This window comes from Oryzias melastigma, unplaced genomic scaffold (assembly GCF_002922805.2).
Source record: "Oryzias melastigma strain HK-1 unplaced genomic scaffold, ASM292280v2 sc00380, whole genome shotgun sequence".
Lineage (NCBI taxonomy): Eukaryota > Metazoa > Chordata > Actinopteri > Beloniformes > Adrianichthyidae > Oryzias > Oryzias melastigma.
Window position 1 is genome coordinate 44,960 of NW_023416977.1, and position 5,688 is coordinate 50,647.

The 5,688-nt window shown below is 41.4% G+C and overlaps 1 long non-coding RNA gene across 1 annotated transcript; it reads left to right on the forward strand.

Moving 5' to 3' along the window:
- The first annotated feature begins 408 nt into the window (after positions 1-408).
- LOC118598367 lies at positions 409-5,614 on the forward strand. The gene is made up of 3 exons (XR_004947476.1): positions 409-708; positions 785-1,188; positions 3,560-5,614. It is a non-coding gene; the product is annotated as an uncharacterized LOC118598367 (long non-coding RNA).
- Positions 5,615-5,688: the final 74 nt, after the last annotated feature.

Here is a 5,688-nt window from a genome sequence, read left to right on the forward strand (position 1 = left end):
AATTTTTAAGTTTAGCTATATTTTAAGCTACATGCTAGCTGTTTTGGCTAACCTAGGTTTTTTTTTTTTTTTAGCTTTTTAGGCTAATTTGGCATTTAACTAATGTTTTAGCTTGCTATCAGCTTCAGCGTTTTCAGCTATCAATTTCAGCATCTTCAGTGGCCAAATTCAGCTTACATTACATTACATTACACTAGCATTATCGCAGGTAATGCAATATATCAAGTTCATAATCATGTTAAAACGTTACAGTTTTGAAGTTTTAGTGTTCAATAAATGTTTATCCTGTTTGGCCTGCGACCTAAGGTGTGTTTTGGATTTTGGCCCCCTGTGCGATTCAGTTTGACACCCCTGCTTTAGAGGTATGTTAAATCAGAGAAACAAAAAGCATCCAGGATACTCTGCCCTGAGGGGAAGTTCAGAAAGTAAATATCTGGATCACACAGAATGCTTCCTGGCCTTTGTCCTTTTTTCCACCAAACCAATGTGAATATTAACCGATGGGTAACCTTCACCTTCTGTAGAGAATGTGCATTGGTTTTGAACACAGTTGGTCTTGCTGTAGTGTGGGTGCGTGCCAGTCATTGTGTTCATGTTTGTTTGCAGATGCTGACTTACCTGATTGCATGTGAGCACCTGTGTCAGCTGGGTTATGACATAACTCTAGTTGAAGAAGCTCTGGAGATGTTTCAAAACTGTGAAACCAAAGTAAGTTGCAATAACCATTTGCTGATATTGAGTCTTTCTTAAAAAACAGCTGGATAATTGGTTTTCTCCCGTCCAGGCAGAGGAGTTCTTGTGCCTGTTGAGTCAGTTCAATGAAATGGGCTTCCAGCAGAACACCATCAAAGAAGTCCTTCTGGTCCATGAAAACCACAGGGAGCGGGCGCTGGAGGAGCTGATGATGCGTGTGTCTTGACAGCACACCACGAATGCAGGGCCAAATATGATTTGATAGAACTTGTTTTCAATGAAGGACATTCAAGAAATCAGGCAGGAGTAATTTCTGAGGTGTTTTTTTACATTGGCTAAAGGTGGAGAAGGAAAGAGAAGAGCATTCTTACTCCGAGCTCACACGGTAACCGTTCCAGCTCAGGTGTGAAGCAGCAGCAGTCTGACCACAGCAGATGACTCACAGCAGCTGCAGCCACAGGCTCTGCTGCCGACCTTGCTGAACTCCGAACTCACGTAGGTTTCATGCGATTACATGTGAATATGGAGAAACACCATTGACTGTAAAAATAATAGACTGATCGAGCAATGAGGTCCCCCATTGGAAATGCATTACCTCCTCTCCTCGTGAAAGTAGACCGCCGCTTTCACCGTCACTTCTTGAAACAGATACCGCCATTTGCAACCCATCTTCAGTGATTGGTCTGAGTCATAGCTGAGTCATGGAATCTACAGGAAGTACTGTCGCCAATCAGGAGTGAGTTTATTGCAACCGTCTGCCTCTTTCCACGCCTCTACCACGAGACCGCGGATGTAAACAGCTTCAATAACGGCGGCTCGGGAGAATCGTACAAGTCATTGTTGAAGCCTTTGAGGGAGAACCATTCCAACATTTGATTCTGTCAGCGGTCCTTTGGGATTTACTTACATTTATTCATTTTTGTCGAGATAAAAGGAGCATCTGGGAGACGCCGCTGCAGAACGGCGTGTCCCCCCCTCGCACGCAGCAGCAGTTTGTCTCTTCACATGCGCTGCCACGTTACAGTCTGATCAGATGCACGTGAGAAGCACGTTCAGCGGTATTTAAAATAAATAACCATCCTAACAAGTGAACAGCTGGATCTTTTTTCTGTTTGAAAATACGACCAGGTCCTTTCAAGTTTGTCTCGCGCTCCTCAGACGGCTGCGTCTAATTCAGGCTGAAGCTGGAAAAGTGCGGCGAAGATGAAACTTTGGTTGGTGATTTTATGCGCATATATGCAACTTATAATTTATAAGCTACAATCAAAACAGTGAAATAAAGAAAAACGAACGTTAAACAAACAAAAAAGTCCAAAGCACATAACCTCAGAGTGAAATCTATTTCTACAGAGTAAATCCTCATCTAAAAATGTCGACAGCATGCTCCTCTTGTTGTTTTAAACTGCTGCATCGGTACATTCCATTGAGGAAAACAACAGTAGGACAATGATTGGTACATTGTTGAATTGTAAAGTAGGTGTTAAAAGGTCTTCACGGACCCATTGATGAAGTCTGCTCCCATTGGCTACCCGTCATCTGTCAATCAAACCCCCCAGACGTTCGACGTCAGACCCACAAACGCTTATTGAGCCATCTGATTGGTCAATTTATAACTCTAATAACTTGTGATAATGGACAAAAATCTTTAAAAAAAATTAGGATTAGAAAAAAGAAGTTAATCAGAAAGCAGCAGAGGAAGAATGATTATTCTGAGATATGAAATGACTGAGAAATAACTGTCTGTTTCTCAATGTAAGTCAATGGGACTTTGGCCTTTTTGCAACTCAGTGGTACTTCCTATATCTAACACGGAAGTAGGGGGGTTTGCTCTGTCCAGTTCTTATATACAGTCAATGGTAGTTCCCACCTAAACCAGTGTGGTTAAACATAGATGGGGCCATCATGCTGACAAACCCATCTGGGACCCACCAATTCAGCCCAAAGGTAAACCATACGGGGCCCACATTGAAATGTTGGCTGGGTAGGAGAGACTGGGGTTGGTTGTCATGGTGACGTAATGTTTACAAGATGCTGAAAATGGCGAGTTTAGCAGAAAATATGGTTTATTTTGAAAAATGTACCGGATGTATTTTACATTTGCTCGCATGATTTCCGCTTTAGGTCATTACCCAGCCAGCAAGGCTAAGTGGGCCCCATATAGTTTATAGTTTCAAGTGCTCTGCCTCGGCTCTAGCATCCGGCAAAAATGTGAAGCCAACAAAAGGGATTCGGAACATCGGAGAGGCCAGATAGTTGGGGGCGGGCGCGACTGCATGCAGTGGAGGTTCCTCTTGCACTTTTCAAGTTCCGTTAAAACTCCGGCGGCTGCACCGGAGCCGTTATGATTGCAGCATAAGCCCGGGGTTAGGATTCACTCACAACAGTCAAACCAACAATGACTGACTGCCAGTTCTCTCATGTTAACCTGAGGACAGATTTCATCATTTCATCCCCCATCCTGACTTTACTCATTGTGTGAGGTTAAATGTGCTCTGTCAGGGAACTGACTGGTCCGTTGTTCACCTCCATTTTTATTTGTTTTATTTATATATATATATATTTTTTAATGATGGTGATTTACTATTCGCCAGACATTGGTAAGAAGAGGGATTTGAGGCAAGAAACGGTATTAAGTTTTTAAACAAAGTGTTTAGTTTTAGTTTTCTGCTTAAGTCTGTTTTGTGTTTTTTTCTGTTCTTTTTTTGTGGATTTAAACCATTTTTTTTGGTGAAATTGACTCATACCAGAAGATGTCATGGTATTCACTAGATATAATTGTAGAATTGTACCCTGACAGGTTTACTGGTCCCCCAGATCTGTACCGTGTCAGATTTTACTGAGGCCATTCTGAATCCCACCTCTGCAGGCTGACCTCCGCATGGGCAGCAGATGTCTGATCGACTGGCACATTCTGCCTGACCTGCCATCAGAGGGGAGAGCATGCAAACTCCACGGGGAAAGGTCCTACCGCCAGAGTGCTAATCAAACAACACGAGCAGCACACCGTGCTGCCCGTGGTGGTGGTGTTGTTTCTGTGTCTTTGTAACAATAATGAAAACTGTGATTCTTGGACTTACCAAGTCTTTGAGATTGTCTTAATTTTATTCAGGCTGCACTATGAGGTTATGCCAGATTGTTTAATGTCTTTACATATTTGGTGTTTTTAAAAGTGAAGGACTTGAAAGCAGTGATGAGCCAGTTGCACTTCAAGTTGTTCTGCATACCACAGGAGTTTTGCAAGTCTTTGCATTGAAGTCCAAGTCTCAAGTCATAAAACTTAGTTAAAAATGATATTTTACTGTCTGAAATAATCATTTAACAGCCCCTAGGAACACAATAAAAGGCTTCCACAAATGGATGGCACCTCCATGTTTTAAAAAGGGACACTATCCATATGTCACCACCATCAAACTGGTTTAACCCGGTTTTTGACCGTAGAACCCGAAAATGAACTTCAAATGTGGGTAGCAACCTGGGAATGTGAGAGTTTTGAACACGGAAGCTGGAAACACACATATGTGTTTACATGGACTTTTCATGAAAATGGTCACTTGAACACTCGTTCTCGAGCCTGTTATGAAAGTACCATAAGTATCTATCTCTGCTACTAACGGTAAAATGTGAAACTTTTAGACAAAACGCCAAAGCCAAACATTAAGGTTTGATGTCAAATATTTTCTTTTCTGAAGATGGCAACAGAAGCAACTCTGCAAGTTGTTGAAATTGGGTTTCTGTTGGATACTAAATCTTATCACAGGAATTAAAAATGGTAATCAACTCAATTTGGTTGTAAAGTTCAACTTTTTTTAAAAAACAAAAGTCAAAGTCCACTTGCTGATCATAGGCTAAGATGGAGGTCTACTAAATTTAAACTTTGAACTGAGAGCTCTGGGCTTTTAATTGTTACTTGTAGTTTCCAGCCCTAGAAAAACAAAACTGTAAACCTTTACTAATTGCTTTATGTTCCAGAGTAAAGTAAAAGGGGAACCAAACCCTAAATCAACGTTTTTTGTCTGTTGATCTCTATAAATGTGGCTTCAAATGTGCTGTCTGTTGGTCATTGCTGAATTTTTGACAAATTAAAATAAACTTGGTTGATTTTTGAAAATATAGTCTAAAACCGTTTGTGTGCTGCCCCCTACAGGTCAAATTGAGGTATTATAGTATTTTATTTTTTTTTACATTTTAGACAAATCGAGTTTTGTGTGAGACTGAAGAAGAAACAAAAAACAACCACAATGAGGTTGGGCTGCTGCACAGGTCTGGGTCTACCCGCGCTGGCAGCAGAGGAACAAGGAGCAGCCTCCGCTCCAGCGGGCTCAGGAGGAGATGGGAGCCCCAGACAGTGATTCCTGGCAGACACCGATCCAATGTGAAGGTCCAATTTTGTTGGGGAAAATCGGAAATTCGCCTCTAAGTTGTGGGTGGAAGTAACCCTCTACTGATATCCCATCATGCCTTTTATTTACACTCTCTTGCAGCCCCTCACAGCACCAAGCTAACATTAGCGGTGCAACAAAAATGGCGAGCAATATCGAACTTTTGCAGCTCTACAGTTCAGATCCAGATTCCAGTTCAGACGAGGAAAACAAAGACGTTCATGGGTCTGTTTGTCTGCTAGTGGATGCATCAGAATGGAGCGGAGCAGGAAGCTTGTGGCCTGAAATGGCGATTTCTCATCTTAATTTCCATCATTTGCCACAACTTGAATAAAAAAAATACTCATAAAAAATTTAAAATTGTAATTTTCTTCTATATTCTCCATCCTGAACATCTTAATTCTTTTTCTGTCCATCTGCCCCCCTCCCCCCTCTATCTGGCTTTCTATCCATCTGTTAGTATTAGCAGAATATATTAAAAGCTAGTGTGGGTGAGAAAATAAGTAATCTTTTTGTAAACACACGCACACACATTTGCGATTAATCGCAAATAAATATGTGGCCTTCTTCTAGGAAAAAAAATGTGTGCTTCATGGAATTTAGCAGTTCTACATTA